Source organism: Ahaetulla prasina, chromosome 2, assembly GCF_028640845.1.
Source record: "Ahaetulla prasina isolate Xishuangbanna chromosome 2, ASM2864084v1, whole genome shotgun sequence".
NCBI lineage: Eukaryota > Metazoa > Chordata > Lepidosauria > Squamata > Colubridae > Ahaetulla > Ahaetulla prasina.
The window spans coordinates 90,120,014-90,134,248 of record NC_080540.1 but is presented as its reverse complement, the minus strand read 5'-3'; the positions used below and the strand labels follow the sequence as shown (position 1 = coordinate 90,134,248).

General features: G+C 40.6%; 1 protein-coding gene across 1 annotated transcript in view; it reads right to left on the bottom strand.

The window, feature by feature from the left end:
• PDGFRB (platelet derived growth factor receptor beta) overlaps nucleotides 1-9,886 on the bottom strand; it is a 121,767-nt gene extending 111,881 nt beyond the window's left edge. Inside the window, exon 1 of the mRNA XM_058167064.1 lies at nucleotides 9,732-9,886. The gene's annotated coding sequence lies outside the window, so the exon portion shown is untranslated. The remainder of the gene's footprint in view (nucleotides 1-9,731) is intronic.
• Between the last annotated feature and the right edge of the window lie 4,349 nt (nucleotides 9,887-14,235).

Sequence of the window (14,235 nt, the reverse complement as noted above, 5' to 3'; positions counted from 1 at the left end):
CTGTAAAAGTCAAAAGACCTCAGTGAGAAAGGAAATTATTCTTACTGCTGGGAATATGAAAGAGTAGAGACCCTTGTGTTTTCTTCTTTTCCTGATTTAACTTAATATGCTTCTTTTTCTTCCACTTCATCCGATGAATTTTTAAGGAACATTGGAGGCCGGCTGAATCTGTTCTTAGCTTAGTTCTTATAACAGGGACAAAAGAGATTGAAGAGATTTTAATTAAGAATGAAGAAGAAGGGATCCCTCCTACACCTCAGTGGCATGTTGGTCCCTTGGTTCTTTTTTTTTTTTTTGCATGCCTTGCTTACAAAAACATTTCTTTTTAATAAAAGATGATGGATCACAGCTCTCATGCAGTTTTATCTGACAGCATGAAAACACTTTGTTCCTGTAAAGATAGTTTCTTCTTATGAGCTGCTTTTTAAGTTCAATTAAGTTCAATTAAATTACCTATGGTCTACTTGTTGCTTTCCCACGCCCCTCACCTATTTGAATTGGCTAGTCTAGACTTCCTGCTCCGTTACCCCCCCCAAAAAAAGATAACAAATATTTGTATAAACAGTTAAGTAGGAATCAAATATCTAAACAAAGCCACAAATATTTTTTGTTGTGCACTTTAACTTTGGCAATTTCACATTCCAGCAGCAACTGGTCAGTAGAATACTAAGGGGATATTACTAAGCTTGTTGTGCATGTTTGAAACAGAGGGTATACCCATGGTTTCTAAAGTATTATTAATATATTCAGAGAGTATACAAGCAATAACTTATAATAATGCATAATTGAGCAGAAAATTAATTATGCTCTATTACTCATCCATTTAGAAAGGACCCTGTAGTTTTATTTAAACACGAATGCCAAGAAACAACACACGCATTCCTTTCATACATTTTAAAGGGATTCTCCCCCTTTTTTTGTTTATACAAACAAACATAATTCCCAGCATCATTTGTTAATGTCTTTTAGTTATTTACCAGGATAAGCCAGGCCAGAACAATTTGAAAGTCAGCACAAACTTTAATTTTGTATTCAAAATGAGAACATTGTCCTGAACTGTAACATAATTAAATGATTCAAATCACAATTCTCAGGTCATAGATTCACATTAGCAATAAAGTTTCTATTAATATCTATTAATAGATATCTATTAGAGTATCTATTAATCTATGTGTTCTTTTAAACTAGAGTCAAGAAGTAATAAAAGAAACTTATCTCACAGGGTTGTGATGGGGGAAAACAGGAGGCAGGAATAGAGGTAGTCCTCATTTAGCAATCATAATTGGGCCTGGCAACTCGGTCGTTAAGTGAAGTGCTAAGTGAAAGCATGGCCATGTTAATGATCTTACTTCAACTAATACTTTGCTTTATAGACATGAAAATGTGAGCATTGGCTGCAAAGTTATTTTTCATCATTGTTGCAAGTATGAAGGGTAGCTAAATGAGACAGTTACTAAACAAGACTGCTTGTATTAGGTATGTTTGACACTTTGAATTATACATTAAAAAAAGATGGAATTATCCTGCGAGAATATCTCTAACACCATAAAATATCTTCCTATCCCCATGACCTTGGGAAGGATTTGATGTGGGTGGGGGTGTAAAAATGTCAAATACAGTCTGAACATTTGGCTGACTGTGTGACTAACCATAACTGGGGGGAAAAAACAGCACCTGTCAATTGCAAAAAGCAGCTTTGCATGAAGCAGCTTACATCCAGTACCTTTAAGACCATCAAACACCATCATTTGCCTCTTCCAGGTCTTTGGGAAGGATTCAATCAGTGGATAAAAATACCAACTTGCGCCTAAGCATTGTGCTGACTGTGTGACCAATCGTCGTCATCATCAATCTGCCTACCCCAGTTTCTTGGGAAGGACTGGCTAGGAAGGCAAACAGGCCAAATCCAGTCTAAACATTTGGCTGGCTATCTGACCAACCATAAAATTGTGATGCTAGAGGTGGTTTCTGAACTTTAAACATTGTAGTCATAACCCAAGAATCTTCCTGGAAGAATTGCACATAAGCTGCTATACATGAAGGTCATCCTTTTAAGTCGATAAATTGTGCCATTTGCAATCAGAACCCTGAGATTAAGGGGAGGGGGCTAATGTACAAGGCCTCCAGTCTATCTTAGTGACAGTAGCTGCAAGGAGCTGACAGTTCTGATTGCCTGACACAGGTTGCTTGCACATGTCCCACTGCACACTGGCTTTAGTACTTTGTCATACTAAAGCTGGGAATAGGTTTAGGGCTAGGCAAAGAACAGAAGAGGTCAGTGGGGAATACCGTAGAGGTCAGGCCCTAGGTCAGGCATACCAACAAAAGGCTAGAGGTTAAAGCTGAACCCAGGCAAAATTAATGTTGTGCTTTTAGCAGAACAGCAGTAGGAAAATGCAAGTGGGATCACACCAAATAAGAGTAAGGGGCTCTGGCAACAACTGTCCAAACTGTAACATTCCTCAATAAATACAACATTCCTCAGGACTAGAGAAGTAAAATTTCCAGAAACTTTGAAGTCTTGAAGAAAAATGCAAGTGTCTTGTGTTTTCTATCATTTAAGCCTATATCCTTTGCTACCTTTAGTTTCTGTGACATCAGGCCAGCACAAGAATTTCACTCAGAAAAAGGAAGCATTTTTTTTTTACAACCAAGAGATTTTTTTTTTTTAATTTTGTCACAACATTATATACAGGAACATATATTGAAAGGAAACAATAGGACAGGAATGGTAGGCACTTTTGTGCACTTATGCATGCCCCTTATAGTCCTCTTAGGAACGGGGTGAGGTCAATGGTAGACAGATTTTGGTTAAAGCTTTTAGGAGTTGGAGAGAAGACCACAGAGTCAGGTAGTGTATTCCAAGAATTAACAACTCTGTTAATGAAGTCATATTTTGTGCAATCAAGATTGAAGCGGTTGACATTAAGTATGAATCTATTGTTTACTCTTGTATTATTGCTATTGAAGCTGAAGAAGTCTTTAACAGGAAGGACATTGCAATAGATGATTCTGTGTGTTAAATACAGGTCTTGTCGGAGTCAGCGGAGTTCTAAATTCTCTAATCCCAGGATTTCAAGTCTGGTAGAATAAGGTATTTTGTTGTTTACAGAGGAGCGGAGAACTCTTCTTGTAAAATATTTTTGGACTCGTTCAGTTGTATTAATGTCAGAGATGTGGTATGGGTTCCAGACAGATGAGCTGTATTCAAGAATGGGTCTTCAAATGTATTCAATGTATTCAAGAATGGTTTCAAAGAGAAAATGGGAATTTTCTCTTTTAAACCACCACTTCCTGCTTCTGTCAAGTTCAAGGTCTTCCTTCTCTTGGTTTTCTAACTCCAGAATTTTGAGATTTTCCTCCAGGACAGGAGAGAACATCAATCAAGTTACAAGTCAGAAGAAAGCTGAATATTCAAACCAAGAGTAGAATTCAGTTACCACAATCCATGGCAACAGTTAGGAAAAGCAATGCAGAGTTGTTGTTGTTTTTTACTCAATACAAGTTTTATTACATATATAATTTTATATGCCTCACAGTTGTTCTTATTCTCAGATCAATGAATGCTTCTTAGAGTATGTTATGTCCCAACTAGTTCAAATACTGTGTCCAACTGTTAATAATCAAGGTGGGAAGTACTGAATTTTTTTTCAGGCAAGAAGTATTGCCTAGAAAACAATTTTCTTCAAATTCCAGCATTCTTGACTGTTGGAAATCTAAAATGTTGAAGGGCTACGTAGAGTGGCTAGAAGTTCATTTTCATAAATGATGGTCTAGAATTTTAAATTTTCTGGCTGATATTTTAATTCCCACATATTTGGTGACCCAGAACAATCAACCAGCTGACCAGAACAAAAGCAACCAGGTTTCTGTCTCATATACAAGATCTAATTTATTAATTATATGATAGCACGTCTCCCAAAATTTACAGCATCATCCTCCAAACCTCCCTGGTAGACCTACTGTACCACTTTATATTCAGATAATGCAGCCTTCATCTTCTATTTCACCCATTGGCTTGAACAGAGCCCTAAGTCAAGTGCACAAACTATTTAATTATAAATTAGCAAAAATTAAAAATCATGGTTGTTTCAAAAATTTTAGACATAATTACAGGAGACAAGGAAAAGGGAATAACACTGAATAGATTCAAACCTTCAAATATCTCAGACTTGTTTTCTACGCCACTGGCTTGTGGAGGCCCCAAACTCAATCTCTATAAGAGGTCAGAAGTATAGTTGCCATACTAAAAAATTTCTTTGTGATAGAACGTAATTTACCTATCTAGTGGAATAAAATTATTTGAGGCCAAAGTATAGTGCGGCTGTCTTAAAACTTCCAAATGTAAGAATTTAGAACCATTAGATGTTGCCCCCCCTCCCCAGTTGTACAATCTGTTTTATACTTTGTGTGGAAATTACTTGGTGTCACCCTAACGCACTGCACAGTCTTCTCTGATGTATTGATTTCAGTGGAACTGATCAGGCCAAAGCATCTTTCAAGTAACATGCCAGGTACCGGTATATGGCCCTAAAAAAATGATCTATATTAATTACCAGTAAGTGAATTCACAAAAATGTGCTCCTGCACATTACCTGTACAATACTATCCTTCAAACCACAAGGAGATGTTTTATATTTGCCAGCTGCAATGCCCTTCCCCCTCTGCCCTTTGGAAGGTAGATTCTGTAACATGCCTAAAGAGTTGCTCCTACCTCTGCTTCCTCTGTCTCTGCAGCGAAGGGCAAATTGAAAACATGGATCATATGTTATTGTCTTTTTAATAGAAATCTACAAGACATGTATAATGTATTTATCATATGATACCCAGGCAGGTTGGAGACTGATTACCTTAGTCTTCTGCTAATTGACCAGAAGGCAGAGATTTTATATACTGTAGCCCAGTTTTGCGTCAGAGCTATGATCAAAAATAATGCTCCTACGAGTGAAGCGATGATGAACTTTGCCTAGGTTGCCATGATTCAATTTATTTTATAATCCTGTCTACCTTTTATACACATACCATTCCATGTCTTATCTTGCTATTTTCTTGCTGTAGTTGGTTGGATCATAACCATCATAATCCCAATCAAGCCCTAGTAGGTCTTCAGCAGGTACTAGGCTCAATGGAAATTGGGATAACTTTACATTCTCCTGGGATCTTGTAGAGCCTATTACTTCTTCTTTATTTGTAGTTATCCACCTTACTTAACTAAAACATTTAAACTATAGATTGTTAATTTTATAGGTTTCTATCGGGCCTTAATCCGTATACTTTGCAATTCTATGCCAATAATTCTTATTTTTTTACTTTTGTATTATTTCAGTATGATGTTTTATTTCTATTTTAGAATGATTGTTATGTTGCTTTACATAACATAATAACAGAGTTGGAAGGGACCTTGGAGGTTTTCTAGTCCAACCCCCTGCCCAGGCAGGAAACCCTACACCATTTTAGACAAATGGCTATCCAACATTTTCTTAAAAATTTCCAGTGTTGGAGCATTTAGCAGGCAAGTTGTTCCACTTATTGATTGTTCTAACTGTCAGGAAATTTCTCCTTAGTTCTAAGTTGCTTCTCTCCTTGATTAGTTTCCACCCATTGCTTCTTGTGCTGCCTTCAGGTGCTTTGGAAAATAGCTTTATGCTGGTCTATGATCAAAATAAGCAATAAACACACAGAGTAATGAACCAATTGGTAATAGTGACTATGATATAATTCCTGTGAAACATATGGGTGCAAAGGGGTGGGGGGAAGACTAGTATTAGCACATTTAATTTAAAAAGAACAAATTTCTCTAAATAGTAAATAGTAAAAATTAATAAAAATTAAAAGGGAAAATAGAGGTCTAAGTCTTCAGAATGCTTAGAGATCTCAGTATTTTAAAAAATGTCATCATACAAGCTAACTAGAATACTGAAGCTAAAACTAAGATCGGAGACTCTCTTGTGTCAAACTTAGATCCCGGTATTTACAGTATAATGATTGATCAGTGTAATTCTGGTGGAAGGAATATGGAAGTCATTTGACATTGCCTTTTTCCAATGTTTTTTTTTCAGTTTCCCATGTGTGTTCCTAATGGTCTTAAGGTTTATCCAGATCCAACCAATACCGCCAAGCTCTTTGCTCACATTCAGGCAATGTTAGTTAGAAGCTGCTACTTACAGTTAGAAGCTGCAACTAACCAGAATGCTTTACAATACATTTCGAAGTAAGAAAAGTTGGAGGAGTTGGCAGTCTATCAGACAATAGATATGCTACGGAAAGAAATGGAATTGGAAGATGTAAGATAGTACTGCAAACAGAGGCTTACTGGATGAAATCATAGGCCTTCAGGACAAATCATGTCTAAATAAATCATTGGGTCCAGACAATATTCAGTCAAGGATACTGGGCGGATACTTGGATTTTAACAGAGTAAAAACAAATGTCAAGTTGGTGATCTTCTAATGCAAATATTCAACTTTTCCCTAGAAAATATCTAACCTAATTCCTTTGCTTTTTTCATATCCCTAATGCATTCTCAAATGCATATGATGCCCTCCATTCCTATTCTGTTCAGTATTTGGGGGAAGGGACATGTCATTTTCTATTCAACTTCATGACTGCATTTGAGCAATTCAGGTGTGCCAGAGGCAGCAAAGATAGCTGATCTAACAAACCAGGCATGGATTCTATCCATTGCTTAGAAGAAGAAAATAACACCCAACACTGGGCCTTGCAGTTCAGAAGTAACTGCCACAGCAGCAATGGGAGACTAGAAAGGGAACATATCCCTCCTGAATTTGCTTCCTTGGCTGGGCAGTATTCTAAATCACTCCATGTTTCTTCAGAATGAAGCCTAGCTGGAAGAATAAAAAACACCAAATTCAGTCTAGGCAAGGAGTCCTGGGCTCAGGGCATATTCTCTGCAGGGTTCTGGCACTCATGATGTGTTTGTTATTTTCTGAAGGATCCAGAGCTTGGTACACTTCAAAGAAAAACTGCAGAAAAGCAGAGGAGACTTAAATGACCTGGAATGCATTATGAGAAGTCATCAAAACCTAATTACAGTTGGGCTGACAATAAATATAACAACAATAATAATAATTAATAAACAATTTTCCAAATAAAGTGGAAAAAGTTGTCGAAAATGAGAAGGTGAAGATCTTGTGGCAATTTTGAATACAGACCGATCGTCATTTGGAACACAACATGCCAGATATCACAGTTGTCAAAAACTGAAACGTATACTTTATTGACATTGTGTACCAGGAGATGCCAGATCGAAGATAAAAGAACTGGAAAAAATCATGAAATACCGCAACCTGGCCATCAAAACGACATGATTATGGATAAAACATGTAACCGTGATACCCATTGTCATCGGGGTGCTTGGTACCATGTCCAAGAATTTTACAAAATACATCAAGAAATTACAGCTTCCTGCAATAACACCAGCGGAACTACAAAAACTGTGCTACTTGGAACATTGTACATTTTAAGAAGATACTTGGTTGATACCTAGGATGCTGGCAGCAACCATCAACACCAGTCAATGATATTTGTGATACATTTTTAAATGTTCAGTTGACTGAGTTTCATGTTTAAGGAATAAAAGAGCTAATAATAATAATGTTAAAATATTGTAGGTTTTATGAATACAGACTGATAAAATCTTGCCTCATCACACACCAGATATAACTACATGAAAAACAGAAAATGTACATAATTGATGTGGCAATATTAGGGGATAGACAAAAAAGACGAAGAATTGGAAAAGATAATAAACTATCAAGATCTGAAACTAGAAATGGAAAGATTATAGCATAAATTGGCCATGGTAGTCTCAGTTGTTATTGGCACACTGGATGCCACACCAATACTATTGAATGGCACATAGAAAATCTGTACATTGAAAAATCTCTGTCAATTGCAAAAGGCCATATTGCTTGATGATCTGCACATATACTATGCTGATACATTGCAGCATCCCAGAATCTTGGAAAGAACTCAATGCGTAATAAGGCCAACACCAGCTAAATAACTTTCAGTCATAAATTCACATTACTGGGAATAAACAATAGACACTTTGAAACATTAATATTATAAAATTACAACATATATCATATTGTTTAGTTCAAACCTTCCCTCCCAAAAAAGGAACATTATAAAAGAGGGTGGCACTAAAAGGATAAAACTTATTTTAGTAGCAAGAAAGCAAGCCTATATTATAATTGTGTTTCTTTCAAATAAACAGAGGGATGTTCAAATAAACAGCTATGGGATTCGTGTTCTTGCCTCATAGCTGTATTTTAGTTGCCTGTGCATTTTAATCTAGATGGCCTGTTGTCATGACATTCTATAGACTAGTTAATTTTGCTGTATCACCAACTGGATTTGAAATTAAGTTGTTTCTCGAAGACCACCCAGGAAGTTAATTTTTGAAATTGAAATCAGGATTTGTAGCAAGTAGCTCGTGTTCCTTCACAACAGTGGTTAAGAAGATGCCCTACAAACACACATGCACTGAATGTACTACACTGTGAGAAATACTGGTGTGATGAAGTACCCACTCTGGTGAGTTCATAGGTCAAGTAATAGAAAAGTTCTAAATGAGCTCTTCTGAGCTCACAATACTTGTTTCAAATTCGAGACAGGTTGTTCCAGCATTACTGGAAGCATCCCAATACTGTTCCAGCCATTCCAGAAGTGTTTCATGCTCAGTTGTTCTAATTTGTGTTCAGAATGGGGGCTTTGGAACTTGACATGGATATGTTTCAAGTTTCAGATACTTGCAAATTGGTCAAAACAACACACAAATATTACAGAAAAGTCAGAAAAATTGTCATGAACCCAAACTGGAGTATTTTGAACTTGTACCCTGAGCATCCCCTCTCAGAAAGTTTTGAATTCAATTTAGTTTTCTTTCTGCCTATAAAGGAGAAAAATTCAGTAGCAGGTGATACAGATGATGCCTGAAGCATGGAAAAAGTATAACTAGCCATTTCTATCTTTCCAGGAGATGTTGCTGTAGCAGCAACTATGCTAAAAGTTTTTTTCTCAGCAATATTCTGAGAACAGTATATTATATCATCCCTTTTCACACTTCAGTGTTTGGCTCTCCAGAAAGCCATTTTCCCACATCATAAAGTTCATCTTTAAATAATGAAAGTAAAACCAGTAGTTTACTACTCTTGAAATCTGAGCTTAAAACTATTACAAAAAAGGATGATAAAGAGGACAGAGAGAGATGCTTTTTCCCATCCTCAGGCAAACCAATAGACTTTCTTCTTTCTTTTTTGAGTCCTTAGGGTATTGCAAACAATTTATGTTTCAAATGCTAGCTGCTATATTCCACTGGATGAACACAAACACAAAAATCTTACTCCAGTACCGTAAACTGAAATTAGGAAATGGGAGTCACTAGGCTGAAGGTTCAGGTTTGTCCCCATTTCTCTTTCAGACCTTTGAAGTTCAGCCCCTGAAACAAGGGGTTTGTAACTCCACTTTATATTGAGATGCTCCTTGGAAAGCAGCAAAAGAAAGAAATTGAGGGGAAAAGAAGCATTTAAATCTTTGCAAATGCTGCGTTTTGGCCTTTTGGAAACTGATCCCAAAAGCAAATATGGTTGAGCCCTCCACATCTGGATCCGTTAAAAAAAAGTTTCCATTTACATCTTGTTTTTAGGCTGGTGCAAACAAATAAGAGCTGAAGCACTAAAAGCAAAGGAGGCTACGGAAGGGCTTACCTTAACTTTGCAGAAAGGGCTGCTTTCGCCAAACGGCGCCCAGAACTTGCTGGGAGTCCCCTCCAAAACTTTTATCCTTCTTCTGAAGTTTCTCCGACTGCCCCGAGTCCTTCAGCTGAGCTAGGCAGTCTTGCAAAAAAAAAAAAAAGGGGAAAGCAGAAAAAAAAATGCCTGGGGAGGGTTGTCTGAAGCTTGAAGGGGCGGGACGGGGGGGGGGAAGGAGAAGGATGCCCAGAGCGCTTACAGCCTGCCTAGAGTCTCTGGTTTGCTTTTTTATTACCCCCCAGAGTATTCGTCACAGGATCCTAAACGGAGCCCTTGCTCCAGCTCTGCAGCGGTTCTTTTAAACCAACAAGAAGCCTCTGCCAGGAATGAGGCTTTGCGGTTGTTGATTTAATCCTACTTTGGGTTCAAACTTTTTGGATCGTACTCGCAGACAGAGACAGGAAGGATGGAAAAGGGGGGGGGGAGAAAAAGAACTCTTTTGATTTGATTTTTTTCCCCTTTCTGGAGAAGAGGGGTGTTTGTGTGGGGGGAGGCTAGCTTCAAATAAGTGGAACTGGAAGACGCAACAAACGCTGCAGCCCAAAGAGGTGGCAAAAAAGTCAAAGGAAGACGAGAGCTGGAGGAAGAGCCGGTGCGAACGGTCCGACTCCCATCCTTCCAAGCGGAACAATCCCAATTCAATCGGGGTGGGCGCGTTGGGTCTGCGCACGGTGCAGATCGGTTCAAAGCTTGACTTTTATGGGTTGCGAGCTTCTCAATCCCATTCGGTCTCCCTGATGTGGATGCCTGCTTTCGATTCTGGCCTCTCTCTTCCTTCCCCCGCCCCCCCACGCCGCCGCCACCCCTCTCCCTCCTACCAGCCTCCATCTTTCCCTCCTCCCTCGGTTCGCCCCTTTCTCAGGATATGAGGAAATGTTTAGAAAATCCGCGGCCGACGCCAGCCGCTGACTCATGTTTTCATTAAAGAAGGGAGGCCTCCCGCCACATGTGAGGAGCGCTGCCCGCCAGCTCGCCCGCTTCTCCTCCTCCGGCCCCGCCTTCGCTCCCCTCCCTCGCACCTTGGCGCGGAGTGGGAAACTTGGAGGGGCGTCCGGATCGGAGGGGGAGGGGAGGAGCAGACGTGGTGAGGCTTATCGGCGGAGATAACCTTGAGTTAGCGGCCTGCCTTCTTCTTTGTTTGCTGGGAGGGATCGCTGTTGAAAAAGTTTTTGCGAAGGACACACACAAAACCGTGGGCTGGTTGACATACAGACTTTAGGGGGACGTTCGCGTGTGAATCACAGTTTGCTTTCTGGGTGGATAGCTTCCCCGAATAGGGGCTGTTGAGGAGGCCCCACACAAAAGACCACAGGGTGGTGGGTGGGTGGGTTGTTTGAGTGTAGGCAGGAAGAAAAGAATTGAGATATGTGGGCTTTTGATGAGTTCAGAACAAATTCTTCAAGGAGTCGTTCTGCTAGGCAAAAATACCCAAGGCTTGACCCCTGACTCCTGAGAATACTGGCCAGCCGAAAAAATAAATAGAATAGAATAGAATTTTTTATTGGCCAAGTGTGATTGGAAACACAAGGAATTTGTCTTGGTGCATATGCTCTCAGTGTACATAAAAGAAAAGATAGGTTCACCAAAAATCATAGGGTACAACACTTAATGATAGTCATATGATACAAATAAGCAATCAGGAAACGATCGATATCAATATAAATCATAAGGATACAAGCAATAAAGTTACAGTCATAAATGGAAGGAGATGGGTGATGGGGATGATGAGAATAGAATAGAATATAATTTATTGGCCAAGTGTGATTGGACACATAAGGAATTTGTTTTGGTGCATATGCTCTCAGTGTACATAAAAGAAAAATAAAAAAAACCTTCATCAAGGTACAACATTTACAACACAAATGATGGTCATAGGGTACAATTTAACCCTTAGTGATAGCAACAAAAAGTTACAGTCATACAGTCATAAGTGGAAAGAGATTGGTGATGGAAACGATTAATAGTAGTGCAGATTTAGTAATAGTTTGACAGTGTCGAGGGAATTATTTGTTTAGCAGAGTGATGGCCTTCGGGAAAAAACTGTTCTTGTGTCTAGTTCTGGTGTGCAGTGCTCTATAGCGTCATTTTGAGGGTAGGAGTTGAAACAGTTTATGTCCAGGATGTGAGGGATCTGTAAATATTTTCACAGCCCTCTTTTTGGCTCGTGCAGTATACAGGTCCTCAATGGAAAGCAGGTTGGTAACAATTATTTTTTCTGCAGTTCTAATTATCCTCTGATGTCTGTGTCTGTCTTATTGGGTTGCAGAACCAAACCAGACAGTTATAGAGGTGCAGATGACAGACTCTTAAATGAATAAATAAATGGATCTTGAAAGAAATCATCCCAAGAGTCCTCACTCAAGACACAAATGACCAGGGTCAAATTATCCTACTTCAGAAATGTTATGTGAAGACTCGAGTCTCTGGGAAAAACGTTGGGGAAAGGGCAGAAGGAAAGACAGAAAGAGGACAACCAGCAGCAAGGTGGATGGACTCAGTTACAATGGCGAGGGGAGCACATGTGGAAGTGCTGAAGGACCATTTTAGGAACAAATTACATTAAAAAAAGTCCGTGTGATCCCTATGGGTTAACAACCTGATGATACATAATCAGCCTAAGCAGGTTTGTATCTGTCTGAACATATTTAAGTATGAATGATATCCCTATTTACATGGTTAATACATGGATGGGAGACCACTTGAAATCTCAAGAACTTAAGACAGGATATCTTTGAAGAAGACTATAGCAAACTAAGTGTAATGTATTACTGTAAGTTTTGGCGGGACTTTTAGGCGGGAAATATCTCGTTTCTGATTGGATGCAGCCTCAGGCTGAAGTGTATATAAGGAGAGGTTTTTCTCCAGAGTTTTGCTGGGTCACACTATATTAAAGAGCTGTTGTCACTAACCTGGTCTCCTGCCTCGTCAATACCCAAACCTAACATTGGCGACGAAGGTGGGATATTGAGGCAGAGCACCAGAACAGAGCTGAACTCACTACGAGAATCAAACCCAGCAAGGTGACGGCGAATGCAGCGATGACCGGCTACACGCCACCCACTCCGTTTGACCCTGCCCAGGAGACATGGGGAATATATATGACCCGTTTGAAAGTTTCCTGGAGGCAAGCGAGCTACAGGAGTCTCCGACAACCGCAAACGGGCTTACTTCATAAGCCACTGTGGGTCAGCAGTCATCGCCGTCGCAGAAGCCCTAGCGGAGCCAACACCGCTACACTCCGTATCGTGGCAGACCCTTCAGACCCTCCTGAAGAATCACTCGCACCAGCCCGTCCAAATCGTTCGGCCAGTGCGAGTTTGGGGCGCGGGCAACAAGAAGGCGAGTCTATCAGCGACTACATGGCAGCCCTGAGACAAGCCTCCAAGCATTGCGAGTACCGCGATCTGGACGAAGAGCTGCTGGAACAACTTATACGGGGGGTCAGAGACATCCGTTTGAGGAGACGGTTGCTAGCCAAGAGCAACCTGACATTGGCAAACGCTCTGGACGAAGCCAGAGCCCATGAGATGTCCAACCATGCAGCAGACACCTTACAAAAGCGACTCACGCCGATGGCGGGCGCAAAGCCGAGCACAGTCCACCACGAAGAAACCTATCGTGAGTCAACCAGCGAAGAGGAGGAAGAAGTCCACTACACCGGAAAATCGACAAGGGAAGACCCGGAGGAATGCGGAAGTTGCGGGGGGCGACATCAGCGCCAAAGATGTAAGTTCAGGAACTACCACCACCAAATGGCTGGAGATCATCCTAATGAAATCCACAACCGCGGGAGCTGTCATCTCAGCACTAAAACACCTTTTCGCCACGCACGGGCTACCGGACACCCTCGTGTCCGATAACGGCCCACAGTTCACCGCAGCATTATTTGAAGGGTACCTGGCTGAAGAGGGCATCCGACATGCCCTCTCAGCGCCGTTCCACCCTGCGTCGAACGGCCTTGCTGAGCGTTTTGTCGGTGCGGCGCTATCACGAAGCGGCCCGGCGATTGGCAGGCACAAATCGGCGCATTCCTAACCGTCAACACAGGACCCCTGTGTGGCCACCGGCCGCAGCCCAGCCGAGCTATTAATGGGCGGAAGCTACGGTGCCCGCTAGACCGGCTACACCGAACTACGTACAGGGCGGGTTCAAAACAAAACCAGATAGAATCCGAGAGTTAAACATAGGAGACTCGGTGTGGGCACATAATTACAGCGACGGCCCTAACTGGAAGAGGGGGATAGTCATAGACAAAACGGGCCCCAAATCTTATCTAGTGGAACTAGACGATGGCAGAATCTGGAGGCGCCACATAGATCAATTAAGAAACAGATTGAGCGATAAGGCAGAATTAGGCGAGAACAGCCCTGACTATGATTTAATTAACCCCACAGCTGACCGGCGCCAAGAACAAACAGAAAGCGTAAGCAAAGAACCAAACAGAGACTTATCTGAGTCA